This window comes from Aythya ferina (genome assembly GCF_964211825.1).
Source record: "Aythya ferina genome assembly, chromosome: 6".
Lineage (NCBI taxonomy): Eukaryota > Metazoa > Chordata > Aves > Anseriformes > Anatidae > Aythya > Aythya ferina.
In genome coordinates, this window is record NC_140303.1 from 33,275,075 (window position 1) to 33,289,047 (window position 13,973).

Sequence of the window (13,973 nt, forward strand, 5' to 3'; positions counted from 1 at the left end):
TTTGCAAAACAAATGTTTTATGCCATAATTTAAAATTAACATAAAACATCTAATAAAAATAAAGATTATCTCAAGCCATAAGATTCAGAAATTAATCATGGTCATTAGCATTATATAACAGTATAACAGTGTGAGAGAATAAGATTATAGTTTCGTCTAAAACCAGAAGATATCCACATATTTCAAAAATGTGCATACAATACACTGCACTATGCAAACTATCTTCAGCTGGACTTCTATCCCATTACTAGACAACATTTTGCATTATAAATTGTATCAAATAATAATAATAATAATATATATTAAAAAAGTAAAATCCATATATGCAAAGTACATTAAATCTGATTGCACTTCTGTGTTTCAGCTGATTCTGTCTAGGATCTCAGACCATGACCACACACCAGCTCCTTTTTCTCACTGTCCCTTTCCTCTTGTGAAACAACAGAAAGCAAGGGCACATGAGCTCCTATTACTTAAAAATAACCTTTTCCTTCATTGCCTTTGTTTCCTGCCTACCTGTTTTTCGTACAGCTTGAGAGGGATCAAATTTTGCCATTTGACTTGCATGTTCTCCTTTGGGAAGAGCACAGAAGCCAAGAACTGAATGTAGCATAGTTAATGTTAGACACAGCCACAGAAGTTCCTCTGTGCAGAATGGCAAAAAAATGTAACAATGATTATGTCTGTTGTACCTAGCACAAACCTTTTACAACATCATTTGGCTGAATTTTGGCCAGCAGTGCTAGGTTTTCATTTTATTGTGCCAAATGTAATGTTGGAGTGCATGTGCCATCTTTAGGCATTTTAACATGCTGGATGAAAACCCAAGTGCCCTAAGATCTGAGCATTTAATCAGAGCTATCATTCTGCTTTTACAGATGCTACCTGAAATGCTGTAGACAGGGAAAAGTGCAGGAAGGGGCCCTAATATGTACTCTTTATTAAAATAAAAAGCCAAAATAAGGCTAAAGGTATGTTTAATTGGTGAAATGGGAATCTCATAGTGAGACACTTTTAGAATTTATCCTAAATTATATATTAATTTACATTTTCTGCTATATGCTACTACTCTGGCCTAGATCGCTACCTGGACTGGGTACACACCAGCCTGTAGATGTAGAAACCTGACTTTTCTGCTTATTTATTTACTTCACATAATAGTAGGAGTTCTTCAAATCTCACCCCTTTAAAACACTGGGCAGGAGGATGTGTTTAAATTTTGTCTTTTGCCAAAAAAAAAAAAAAAAAAAAAAAAAAAGAAAAACAGGCAAATATAAAACCAAAAAGGACATTACTGTTCAGGTGGAGCACTTCATCAAGCTTTAAAACTGAAGTATGGTTTAATCTTAAAACATCTGTGGATGTACTACATTATTGGCTGGTGTAAATCAGCATATTGCCCTGTTTTCTTCTGAAGCTGTCAGCCTGTCCATACCCTTTATAAATATTGTTGCAGAGAATATTCAGTAAGAATAAGACTCAGAGTTCACCATTTAGTACTTCCCATAGCTCAAGTGAGAGTCTCAGCTATCTGCAAGTCTGCCTACGCCCTTGTGTTTGAAGGTGCCAGATCCAAATCTAATCCAATCAACCCATCTTTGATAATTACTGGGTAGGGATTTAGTAGGACATTTCTCATTATGCCAATCTAGTGTTTCAGTACACTATATCCCTAGTGACTAGATGTCTTTTTTTTTTCACCCTCCTTTATCTTTATCTCTCTCTAGTATTTCTTCTGTCTAAAGCCTTCAAATCGTATTAGCCAGCTGCTATATTTATTAGGCATCCTCAATACATTAAAACATTGTTCCCTGTGAAATGTGCTGTTAAGTATTACCTTGGTTAGTAATTTAATTTAATAGGATAGTGACAACACATTGACATTGTTCAGGTTTGTGACCTAATGATTTATGAGACAAGTTACATTTGCAGACACATTGATTTTGGTAACTGCAGTGAACAAAAGTGAAGAACAATTTTCACTTTTTTTTTTAAAACATCTTTCTTTCCTCATCTCCTAGTATTACTTTATTCATAGAATGGCCTCTTTTAAAGCTCTCTGGCAGTTTGAAAGAGGTTTTAGGTCATGGCATTACTTTTTGAAAGATGTTTAAATCTTTTGTACTCTTGAAAACTTCTGTGCATCCCAACAAATGCCAATTAATGTGTTCTACATCACTGGGCTTTAGAAGTGATATGATAAAATGCACTGACTGTAGTAATCCAATTTAAATGATGGTGATAACTTTGTGCCTTGATGCTTAGATGAAATAAGGAGGACAAGTGATACAGCAATCTCATCACAAGCAGAGTGCTTTCCTGCATCAGTTGGTGAGTGTGGCTGGCCAAAGCTGGCCCTGTGTACTTAGATGAATGCTACTGGGAGCATCTGAGTAGAAGTCAGGATCATTCACTGCTCATAGGAGAAATGCTCTCCTGTGTCACTGTTAGCTACACCAGTCTCACCATGTAAATCAGGTAGGGTGATCAGAATGGAGAGGAGTGAGGAAATGTTGTGGGAGGTAACCTTCTGCAAACAGCACAACAGATGTTAAGAATTGCCCTAATTTTTTCCTTCATCCATACCCAAGTGGCTGCGTGGAACAAAGCATACCAACTTTGTGACAAGGGAGGGAATGCACAAATATTTGCCATCAAAAATATGCTGGTATTTATGAGATGTTTGAGGACTGAGAGTGGAGTTTGTGCCTGTGATAGGGCTGTAGCCAACACTCAGAGTTTTCTGCAGATGAGAAGCAAACAGTGAGCAACAACCCTCAGATGTAGATCAGGCAGTGAACAACTCACCTGACTGTCAACTTAGTAAGGGCTGAAACAGGGAGTGCACCCTGTATGGGCTGAGAGAGAGGATCCACACTCCCATACTGGTCCCCACCAGCAGGAACCATGAAGGACAAACTGGGAGTTAATCGAGTGCTTTACTCCTCTAGCGATGTGTAACTAAATTTTCCCACATCTAGAAACTGCAAGAGTCAATCAAGGTTTACATAGTAAAGATAAATAGCAAACATCTCCTTTATTCCTTCCTTTACTCCAGGTTGAGTGAGAAAAGTCATGTGCTGGTTAGACAGACTGCCAGACTAAAGCTAAATCCATGACAGACTCATGGATTACACCATACTAGGTAATACCACAACATTGCAGTATCTATCTGAAATCTACATGTAGAAGGTCTCTTGTTCTACCAAAATGTATCCCAATTTAAATCTTCACGATCGATTCATGTTTTCCAAAGACTGATGGAATCTCTTCACCTCTTCCTCTCCCCACTTCTGCCCTCATCCTGACACCCCCAAGCATGCTACCAAAGCAAGCAACATTCATTCACTGTTAGAAGCCCTGCTCCATTACTCTGTTCAACTTGCTTCAATTTATGTCGTGCTACCTCACATTTATATCCTTTTCACATTTATTTTAAGCTATGTTCTCATCCTCATTAAATATCTTTTCTAGCTTTAGTCTGATTTGGATATACTAAGTCCATGACAGCATTTTAATAGGATCTTAAATACAACTTTGTCTACTTTGTAAACTCCATTATATTTCTTGCACCCTTGTCCTTTTCACTTCTTCTGATGTTTTCTACTTAAATAACATTCTTTTAAAATGTGAAAAAGTGTGTGTTTTTCTTTTTCTATAACATGTCTTTCTATGCATTTATAAATAGCAGCATCTTTCTTACACAATATTATCAAGAGAATTTCTATCTGTCTCAGTGCTGCATCAATGAAAACTAGCAGAAGTGGTTCTACAAAAGTCCTAATGAGAAGCAGAATACAATAGGTGACACCTGGTAAGTGTCATACTGCGTCCCATCATTTGAGCTTACCTAGCTCATTCGAGCTATGAGTAGCTTGTGCTGTAAGCAAGCAGTGTTGCACTGTCCTTTGTAGGTATATCATAAAAGATACTTAATACCAATGTGGGAGACATAAGATTAATGATGGAGGAGATTTAAGAGAGAAATGAAACTAAGTAGTGGTAAGAAAAAAATGGCAGACAACACCAGGAAGGCCTCTTGAATTCACTACTCTATTAGAGAAAAATTTCTTGTTAATACCACAAGAAGTGTGATAGTAACAACAGCAGAGATTGAGATTCCTTTTCTGCACAAATATAGGACCTTATCACAAATCTTGCAGAATCATCAATTTCCAACATCACCAATTTGAATTTTGCATTGGGTTTATAAGCTAATATTCAGTTGGTTAAGGAATAACATTTTATGCAAAATGTACCTTTTTATTGCATGGGGTTAATACTTTCATCCCTCTTCTACCATTAAATTAGATTTTACAATAAAATAATTATTAGGTTTCTGTGAAGTTATTGATGGATGGAAATGTATGCGGCTTTGTGATACATACGTCTCTGTGAATGTGACTGCCCACATTTGAACAGATCTGCAGAGATCACCGGTGTTAAACACTACTATTCAGTTAAGATCATTTCAGCCAAAATAATAGAATTTAAATAAATTTTTTGAATGCTATATTAATTCTAAATGAACAAACACAGTTTAGCAAGTTTATCTGCTTCCAGATCTATCAAATGCCACCACCTCTCACTGGTGTGAGCGTAGTGAGATCAGCACTCTGGTACCCTGCCACAGAGTCCCTGTGTGAACCTGAACATCTCACTTACAGACAGATCTAATTAGGTACTTAAAATTTAAGCGCTGCAATCCAGAACCCAGATGGAGTCATTGAGGGCCCCATAGAGGATGAGGAACTGTTCCAAGCAGGAACTGAACAGACAACAGTCAAAAGCTGCTGTAGCCTGATTTAATGCAGCATGGGGTACTGGTGTACTCCCTGGGCAGGAGTCGAATCCTAGACCAGGATTTGATTCCCTCTTCTGCCCTGGAGCCCTTAAACTCTGATCCTCTTAAACTAGCAGACTATATAGGTTAAGTTGTTTTTCTTCTGTCCTGTCAATCAAAAATAAATAAAATTAAATAATAAAATGATTCACTAGGCCAGAATAGGGAAAAACAACCAGTAGGAGCCATGTTTCCCTAGCCTTTCTTACTCTGTCTCACCTCCACAAAACTCATTTAAGAACTTCACTATGAAAGCAACCTTTTTTACATGCTCTTCCTCAAATCCTGAAAGTCTTGTCCTAAAAGTACTCATAGTACTCATTTGTACATGGGTACAGATGCTGTAAATACCATTGCAGAATTGTGAAAGGATAAGAATAACGAGAAAAAAAAATGTACCTTAAAAATTACCATGTTAAAATATATATATATATATATTTGAAATACAACGCAAGAAGAAAAAATTTACAGAAAATCCCATATTTGCCAAGACAGAACACATGCACAGTTTTTATTCCAAGGGACAAAAGTTTCTATTGTGTTTATGCATAAAATATATCAAATGTATTTGCAGAGAATCAACCAGAAGCTCTCATCCACTACTGTAGTTAAACGAAAAAAAAAAAAAAAAAAAAAAAAGTGTGGGAACTGTGTATCCCTTATAACAGAGTCTCTCAAGGCTAGGCACAATTCTTAAATGTCTGCTGCCTTCCTGGTACTATGACTATATCTGCAGTGAAAGCAATAAGCTTAGTCAAACATACGGAAAATTAGAAATCAGAACATTTTCAATTATGGTTATTTCACTCTGAAATCGTTTACTCACTTTAGGAAAATCTTTCCAATTTTCAGGCTTGTCAGTTCTCCCAGTATCTTGAAAGTCTCTCAGTATCCTAGGAAAAAAAAATCCTGTAATTACTACATCATTGAAAGGCATCACAACTGTGAAGCATCACAAACATCACAGGAGTCCTCTCATTTACCTTCGTTGGTTTTCATATCTTAAAATGCTGGAAGATGCTCACAAAAAATAGAGAAGGTAAAAGTTATGATGAAATGTATGCATATAGAGTCAACAGAGTAGCTGAAATTAGTTGTAGGAAGAAGTTACTTTTCTTTTACTATAACTGATTAAAGCCAACTTAATGCCTATTTTATGATTTTCTAAGCTGACACCACCTCAACTCCTTGCTAGAATTTTCCATGAGTAAAGAACTCATATTTGTTTTGCTTTTGAAATTATGGTTTTCTTCGGAGGCTCCAGGATACTATCACATACAGACACTGCATTGCAGATATTCCCTTACAGAAATAGCACTGAATCTTATGCCACACTAATTGATTTATTGTTTAGAGAACTTAGAGAATTGTTTAGAGTAGCACTGAGTCCAGACTAAACTTAAGAATGGCTATACCAAACTTAAGATTTGCTCGTTACTAGTACTGTTATTTGTTTTGTTTGTTTGTTTTGGATACTAATGTGCAAGCTGCCCACATCAAAAGAATATGGTAGGCCTACATGAATAGTGAAAAGAACTGCTGCTACAAAGAGATGTTATCTTCACATGTCTGTAAAATGCATATGTTTCATTCCCGTTGTCGACAGTGTAATTAAACAAAGAACCATACCATTTAGTACAATACAGATAAAAGATTTGCACAAGATCACTTGTGACATCTTCAAGAGATCTGGCAAGAAAAGCCAGATCTTAGTTTCTGCCCAGTGTTACGGTGACAAAATAATTTTTCTAGAGCCTACCAAATCTGATAAGAAGACGCCTGGCCACTCTATGAGCCTTCAGAAGAAGGTTAGTCCATATCATCATGAATTTCTACATTGTTATTTTCTGTTTAAGAGAGTCTTATAAAAGAATATTAACTAAGCATACGACACTGCTTTCCCATCAAGCAATCAAGGTTCAACCCATCAAGCAAAGCACATCAGTTGCAACAGCCTAGAAAAGTCTGACACATCAAGAACATGCAATAACTTTTTGAAGAAAGCGTACCTTCAGTTTTAAGATGAAATCTGTGTACTGGACACGATCTATCCAACCTATCTGGAATTGATTTTTATTGTAATACTCTAGAAAAATAATACCCAAAACCTCCTCTAAGAAGACCTGTTTTTTAAGTTTGAAGAAAAAAAAATCTGTCTAGATTATCACATTAGGATGTATTTTTTCTGGGACTGGGAAACCCTGGCTGCACGTACAGACTGGGCGATGAGACGCTGGAGAGCAGCCTAGAAGAGAGGGATCTGGGGTTCGTGGTAGACAGCAAGTTGAATATGAGCCAGCAGTGTGCCCTGGCAGCCAGGAGGGCCAACCGTGTCCTGGGGTGCATCAAGCACGGCATCGCTAGTAGGTCAAGGGAGGTGATTGTCCCGCTCTACTCTGCGCTGGTGCGGCCTCACCTCAAGTACTGTGTGCAGTTCTGGGCACCACAGTATAAAAAGGACACGAAACTGTTGGAGAGTGTCCAGAGGAGGGCTATGAAGATGGTGAAAGGCCTGGAGGGGAAGACGTACTAAGAACGGCTGAGGTCACTGGGACTGTTCAACCTGGAGAAGAGAAGGCTGAGGGGAGACCTCATCACAGTCTACAACTTCCTCGTAAGGGGGTGTCGAGAGGCAGGAGACCTTTTCTCCATTAACACCAGTGACAGGACCCACGGGAACGGAGTTAAGCTGAGGCAGGGGAAATTTAGGCTTGACATCAGGAGGGGGTTCTTCACAGAGAGGGTGGTTGCACACTGGAACAGGCTCCCCAGGGAAGTGGTCACTGCACCGAGCCTGTCTGAATTTAAGAAGAGATTGGACTGTGCACTTAGGCACATGGTCTGAACTTTTGGGTAGACCTGTGCAGTGTCAAGAGTTGGACTTGATGATCCTTAAGGGTCCCTTCCAACTCAGGATATTCTATGATTTTAAACAGTTAGGCTTGGAACAGTTAGATTTGGATTTAGATCAAACATATACTTAAGAAATCAAAGAATAAGTGTAATTTTTGTTTGTTGGTTTATTTATTTTTTTCTGAGAAAAATGTAGGTTGAGAAACGTGTCTGGAATCCTATCCCCAACTGGCAAGCACCACAAAAATTGACAAGTAAAATTACTACACAGAAACTGTAACATCAATGACTGTGTTTTGGAAAAAGGGACAAAATATAATTACAGAACACATTTCTCTTAGAAGTCTGATCTAGTCCAGTGACAAAGTGAAAGCAAAGGAAGATGCAAAACAAAATAATTACATATCAGTTATTCTAAAATGGAAATAATAAACTTCTGCAGACAGTGCAAAGTAATTGAAAGACTTGTTTATTTTTTCAGAATTACTTGTAAATGAAGGTGACTTCCTATCTAACTACATTTTGTTCTTAAACTATGTGTAAAATTGTAATATTAGATAAAAAGTAACCAACAAGAAATCACAATTAGTTTGCCTACATTCAAGATGTTAAAATGAAGCTTCATATTACATCAAATGAGCAGAGTGGAATTAATCAGTACACTGAATTTACGATACTACAGTGAACACAGCTCAGCAATAATTGATCCAACAGCAGGTGTATGTGTAAAATCTAAATACATATTTAATAAATTAGACTAGCTTGCTAATTTTTACTTTGGATTTTCATTTATAATCATAACATTTCAAACATGCATCACTACATATCTTGAAAAGACAGTTTTTGGGCTATCAATATCTGCAGAAGTATATCTGCTTGGCACAGTACAGAATGCTTCCATTTGTTATTAGTGAAATAAATATACACTCATGAAATTAAGATAAATTTACTGTGTCACTTTTACAGAGCAAAACATAGCATATTCCCATGGCTTCATTCATGGAACAGGCCATGCCCAATTTCTGCTCGGGGAGGGAAGCACCAACTTGTGCAGAAAGGAGATGGGGAGGAAACCAGGCAGCATGTAGAAAAGCTGACTTCATCCAATGAGTCTAGTAACGCCACACTTCCTCTTTGCTTATTGGAAAGAGACGAGTTTCTCTAGAGAGCAATTCAGATCAGGAGTCTAATGTAGTTGTTTTGTCTCCTATCTCTCCCCACTTAATACAGAATGCGTCTAAAAACATTAGTTTTAGTAGAGTTACACTCAACAGCAGCTAATCGACTAAGACATGTATTGAGACTAATTAAGAGCTTGATTTTCCTTTATTTCTAGGGCATCAGAAAGCTCCAGCATCTCCAGATAACCCAAAGTTCTCATTAGGCAAATTATGGCACTAGATTAAGACATTTTAAACTCAGGGCTGTTGGGGGCACTGCAGAAATCTGCTGTGCTACTCCTTTAACAATCTGCTGCATTGCCGATATCCTTCCAGTGTCAGGGGAAAGGCTCAGAGACCAGTTGGCAGAATAGATGCATAAGCAGTAAGTTCCTAAAACCAGCAAGGTGACTTCTACATCATAATGCCATCCGCACACAACTGCAGACAGTCTGGCATCTAGAGACCCAACCAAAAAAAAAAAAAAAAAAAAATCACTCTTGTTCCTTTAGGGATATACCTATTGGTAAATGCCAGTAAGCAAACAAAACAGCTGACTGCCATGTGTAAGTTCAATTCTGTTTGCCTAAATTATTGATTATAGTTTGTATAGCAAGTATGAAGATATGACCCACAAAGCTGGATTTGAACTATCCGAAGTATGTGAAAACTATGTATTCTTAAGGCACTTGTTTCTGAAATCAGACATTAGCCTCTGAGCACAGCAAAGAAAAGGAGCTGTGTTGAGAGAAATACTGAAAAACCATTGGCAATGGCCCTGCCTGCCAGATCTAGCCCTGGAGTCACTTCATAGCCCAAGAGTGCTAGCAAAGTATAAGCCTGGGGAATTGCAGGAGTAGTGCAAATGTGGTAGAAACATTGCTCTGTGGGATGGCCAGTAATTTCCTGTTATTGTCAAATAACTCTAGACACCAGTGGTACTCCAATAGCTTCAATAGACTTAGCATTGTTAGTTTAAAACTGATCTTTGTAGCAACTGTTGATCAACTGGGGTATTCAGGAAGACTAAGCAGGAAAACTGACATCAGAGGAAATACATCAGAAACAATTTTTGAAAAACAATCTATACTAAGTAAAACTGTATCTTCAACTGCAATAAATCACTGGAATTGGAAAAGTGAAAAAAATCCATTCCTTAACACTTTTTTTTTTTCTGAATTTTCAGAATTATTCATGAAATTATCCAGTATCTGAGAGAACAGAATGCATCCTTAACTAGAAAGATAACTGATGACATGGAAATGCTGCTGAGACAAATTTGTCTAAAAGTCTAGAAACAATATTCTTCCATGTTTTCATTGCAGTAATGTATTTGGTTTTGTATCATTTGCTGACAACAAATGGATATAATCCCATCTGTTCTATATGCCTTCCAGTGATGAATTACCAGCTGTCAGATGGGTTCTTGTTATTTGGGAGCAAACTTAAAAGAGTTTTTAATTTCATTTCAAAAAAAATATCAAGTACCTCCATATTTAGCTTCCATAATAATCCCTCTGACTCCACCTAAAACAGTGGTCTGAAAGCATCTATATTCCTGAACACAAATAAAACAACCTACATATAGTTGATAAGTTACATTTAATATGGCTGATTAGCAATACCTGTTAAACCTCAGCTACAGATCAACAGTTTATACTGACACTTCAGATATTCAGAAGAGATTCCTAAAACAGAAGTGTGTCCATTTTCTCACCACAACCACTGCCTGGCACAACTTCTCAGTCCTATTAGAGTGACATCAAAGCTGCTCAGGGAGCCTGGAAGGATTGTGTATTATCAGTTTTGTTTACTGAGAGATGTATTACAAAGTACTGCAGTGTGCCCTCTGACACCCAAGGAACACAGGATTTTTCAGCCAGAGCCGCTGTTGCATTGCAATTGATAATTCTGTGTCTTTCAGCCAAGGTATAACCTCATGGTATTGCTAAGGAACAAAGAGAATTGTATTGTCTTATTCTTCCTTTTGTTTAGTTCTTGCTCTATTATTGTAATGCCAAAAGGGTACTGGACTTCAGATGCCAGCAAGGTTGGCATTTCATAAAGGACATTCAATCAGTCAACAAGCAACTTCTGCAGTTTTTAAATTATTGTTCTTTGTCCCAGTTCATCTGTTGCTTCTTTGGTTCTTTGATATCATTGAAGAATGGCCAGATTATGCAGCATGGATTGCAAAATAGAAGTGCAAATTAGAAATCACAGAAGAGGGTCTCCCATAACACAGCAGGCTGATCTAAAAGCTTTTTGCCCAGTGACCTTGCAACATATCCTTGCCTCAGAGCAACCACTCAATAGCGTGGTAGATGTCTGGGTTTGACATTTCATTAGGGCACAACATGGTCCAGCACACCAGGGTTTCTGTGAGCAACTGTAGGTTTTTGACAAGTTTCAGAAGAAAGGTCTCCCACCAGAAAGGCAATATTTACTAAAATACCTAGGTACCCCCCTCTCCTAAGTGAATCCATAAAATGTGGTATTTCACTGCATTATAGCAGCTGATAAAATCCAATTAATAAAGAAGATGGGACTGTTTGGAAAACCTCATGCAGGTCAGGCTCATTCTCCATTTGTACATATTTCTTGCCTTTCATAAACACTGCATTTATCCTTGACTTAAAACTAGATCTATACCTTTGCAGAAAAGATTTTTTCAACAGGTGTCAAGGGACTGAAGTAGAATTTTCATTTTGTTACGCTCAGATTTCACGCCTGCAAGCACCCACGCACTGGGGAACCTGGGACTCAAGCAATTCAGCAGCATATCTCACTCAGGTGTCTTGAATCCACCGCTAAGAGAACCTCTCTTCATTTTGGGAGAAAACAACTGACATGAGACAGGAGTCCTTGTCTCTGGTTGCAGAAAGGAGTTTCAGCAGCATGCCAGGAGTAAAACCTGCCTTTTCCCTTCCAGTCCTGGCTGACAACTGCAGTCCTGGGTGATAATTACACAAATGCTGTGGGATCTTCACTCTTACCTCTCACAAGAAAGCAGCAAAACAATTTTATATCAAAGAAGTAAACAAATATCATAATAATAAGTACATAACTTCCTTTATAAGGGGTGTGTAAATATAAGCCTGCTATTTGGTATGATGGTTATTACATACACATCTTTCTGAGTATTTTAGGTGCTTACAAGCCTCTTATTATTAGAGTGATGCATATTCTTTTATGAATGTATCCTCAGAAGACCTTGATAGTAAGGGTAATGTTATTGCTTCCTTTTTCAAATTTGTGGAAATGAAACACAAGAAGGTCTATATTAAGCATAAATAGATGAACTCGGGATCTTCACATGGCATTATCCCATAATAAAAAGAAAAAACAGAAGTCCATATTTCTCAGTCCACAATAACTTGTTGAGGAAAGGTCAACAAAATTACATTTGCTTAAGTTTAGAAAGAGCATATTGATTATATATACCAGTTCCATGAATTTAAGGAAGGGTGAAGTACTAGAAGAGAATTCCTAAATCCTAGAGGCTTTCAAGGAGAGATTAAAGAACCATTTGGCCTAGGAAGACTTAGATGAAGTTGTTTTTACTTTTGCAGAAACAGGATGGTCTGACTGGCCTCTGGAGGTGCTCACTGACATAAGCTGAAAGTCCTTCTGTGCCTTCAGAGTGATTTAAGTCCAGATCTAGGTGACATAACTCATTAAGGATGATCTTGGACTGTGAACTTAGGCACATGGTCTGAACTTTTGGGTAGACCTGTGCGGTGTCAAGAGTTGGACTTGATGATCCTTAAGGGTCCCTTCCAACTCAGGATATTCTATGATTCTATGATTCTATGATTCTATGATCTCAGTGGAAACTGAACACATCCCAGTGTCATCCTTTTAAAGTCAGTACAGCCTGCTATGGTAGTCACTGGGATGAGTAAATCCAGGCTCTTCTATCATTCAACAAACTCAAAGGTTTACACCACTGCTGTTGGTAGGCAATGTACACAGACAATGTAATCAGGCTAACAGTATATATTTATAAAAATAAATAAAATAAACAGCTGATGCATTAGCTTATTTTAACATTAGGAAATAATAGTCCTTTCAGATATAGTCCAACACAGAATGTTTAGCAGCTGCAGATACAACTAAATATAAATAACTCCTGGAGTTGTTATAAGCTCACTGCATCTCAAAATTGGGCTTTTACATGTCTGGCCACTGTGGTGATTGTTACTATTAAAAGCGAGTACAGAAGAGATAAATAAAAAGCACAGTGATGCTCTTGATCATTCACTTATTTCTTTCCTGTAGCACCCTATTCTACAGGTAAATATATATATATATATATATATATATATATATATATAATAAAATACAACTATTCTTAATAGCATAATATTTAATTAACTTTTCAAGACAACATTAAGCAACACACCAGATGCTAATGAAACTCTGGAAGTCCATTATGTAATGAAGCACATATGTACCAACATATTTTGATTTCAAATTGGTTCAGAGATTACAGAGAGAAATTGGAAGCTACAACCTCGAGATGCAGTCTCAATACTGCATGCAGACATACAATAACAAAAGGAAGACAACTGATGGTATTGGGAGTATAATTAACAGTTTAAATAAAAAATTATTATCAACAATTAAAACCCAAACCAATCAGTGTATTCATCAGATGAAAACAACTATGACAGCTGGCAGCACTACTGATAAATTGCTTAAAGATTAAAAAAAGAAAAAAAAAAGAAAAAAAAAAAAAAAACACTCAGAAATCATTGGCAGTCTGAAGGTAGCCTAGAAAAGACTCAAAAAAAAAAAAAAAAAAAAAAACAAAAAACAGAGAGAGATGAGTAAAAGATGTGTAATTTGATAAAAACTGAGTGAAGATCTGCAAACAGGGAATCATGATCAAAGGATTAGGCCAGGAAAATTATCTATTTAAAATCCTTTAAAGTTACCAGTGTGAATTTCTAAGTCTCTATTTCTGCCTAAATGTAAAATCTCTCTCCAAGGACCAAGTTCAAAGCCAGTCAAAGTCACTGAGAGCTGTAAATTTTGGATTACGCCTTTATGGTCATCCTGGGGATGTCTATAATTACCCTCATTGCATTGCCCTTTTTAGAGGGAAAGCAAAA

The 13,973-nt window shown here is 37.2% G+C and overlaps 1 long non-coding RNA gene across 1 annotated transcript in view; it reads right to left on the reverse strand.

The window, feature by feature from the left end:
• Positions 1-13,973, reverse strand: part of LOC311439214 — a 288,783-nt gene that overhangs the window by 179,137 nt on the left and 95,673 nt on the right. Inside the window, exon 5 of the long non-coding RNA XR_014694593.1 lies at positions 5,670-5,736. This is a non-coding gene — a long non-coding RNA (uncharacterized lncRNA). The remainder of the gene's footprint in view (positions 1-5,669; positions 5,737-13,973) is intronic.